A 1,635-nucleotide genomic window follows, 5' to 3' on the forward strand; every position below is an offset into this window, starting at 1 on the left:
GGTGTGTGTGGCTCACACAGTCCACAGATCGCAAGCTGGATCCCGCGAAGGAGCTGGGTATGTCCACCTGCTACAAGAAGTGGGCCTCACCCCACCCAGTTGTCAGCGCTGCCCCTGCGGCATGAGTGTGCATTCTCAGGCTGGCTGCATCCAGCCGAGTTCGCACCGCAAGAGCAGCCAGGCCCTTCCCAGAAAACAGGCTGCTGGAGCCAGGGGTGATCTTCCTTCCTCTGAAACTAAAGATGTGCTATTCAACCCCTCAGAATGCTACTTTGTAGAGAGAAGAGCCCAGCCTGAGAGATGGAAGACCCAGGCTCAAGGCCAGGCCCTACCACAAAGCAGATGCATGTCATGGGGTAAAATCGTTCATTCATTCATTCATTCACTATCCATGTAGTAAATATTCACTGAGTGCCTATCCATTGAGCGTTGTTCTAGGGGCAGGAACAGTGAACAAGACAAACTCTCTCCTTGCAAGGGGTTTATATTCTCATAGGGGAATGAGCAAGCCCCTGTGGGGAAAGTAGCGTAGGGTGAGGGACAGAGTGACGGGGAGGAATGGGGCACGCCAACATACGGACAAAAGATTCTGAGCAGAGGGGCAAACGGGTACAAACGCCCTGGGCAAGACTGAGCTTGGGTGTTTGAAGCAAAGAATCCAGTGTGTCTGGAGCGGGGGAAGGGGAGTGTGGTCTGAGTCAGATCACATAGCCCTCGGGATCCAAGGTGAGAAGTTTCCTTTTTTTTTTTTTTGAGTTGGGGTCTCACTCTGCCGCCCAGGCTGGAGTTCAGTGGCATGATCACAGGTCCCTACAGCCTCGACCTCCTGGGCTCAGGTGATCCTTCTGCCTCAGACTCCTGAGTAGCCAAGACTACAGGCAGGCACCGCCATGCCTGGCTAATTTTTGTACTTTTTGTAGAGATGTGGTCTCACTGTGTTGCCCAGGCTGGTCTTGAACTCCCATGTTCAAGCAATCCTCCCACCTCGGCTTACCAAAGAGCTGGGATTACAGGCATGAGCCCCCACACTAGGCCAGAAGTTTCAAATTTTCTCCTAAGAGCGTTGAGAAGCTATTAGAAGGATTAGAACAAGGAAAAATAAGCATGATTTGATTTGCATGTTGGAAGACCACTCTTGCTCTTGCGTGGAGAGGACGGGGGTCGGGGGTGACAAGAGTGGGCCTGCCGTGGTCTGGAAGGGAGGGAGTAATGGCCTGGCTTGAGAGTGTGTGGAGGCCTGCCCGGACTCCAGTGAGAAAGGACAGTCCGATGAATGTGCTGGTGAGTGACGGATGGTGTGGCTCATGGCAAACTCCTGGGCTTCTGGCTGAAGCATGTGGTCAACAAGACTCCATTCACTGAAACCAGGACAGCTTCGAGAGGGGAAATCGGCTGGCGTGATGGCTCACACCTGTAATCCCAGCACGTTGGGAAGTGGAGACAAGAGGATTGCCTGAGCCCAAGGATTCGAGACCAGCCTGGGCAACTTGACGAAACCTTGGCTCTACAATAAACCAAAAACTTGGCCAGGCATGGTGACACACGCCCGTACTTGGAAGACTGAAGCAGAAGAGAGCATTTACTACATAAATAGGTTGCGTGCAGGTAAAGTTTGGGCTTCTAGCTGGTCCTCTC

Source organism: Carlito syrichta, unplaced genomic scaffold (assembly GCF_000164805.1).
Source record: "Carlito syrichta isolate Samal-C Ts95f unplaced genomic scaffold, Tarsius_syrichta-2.0.1 Scaffold315923, whole genome shotgun sequence".
Classification (NCBI taxonomy): Eukaryota; Metazoa; Chordata; class Mammalia; order Primates; family Tarsiidae; genus Carlito; species Carlito syrichta.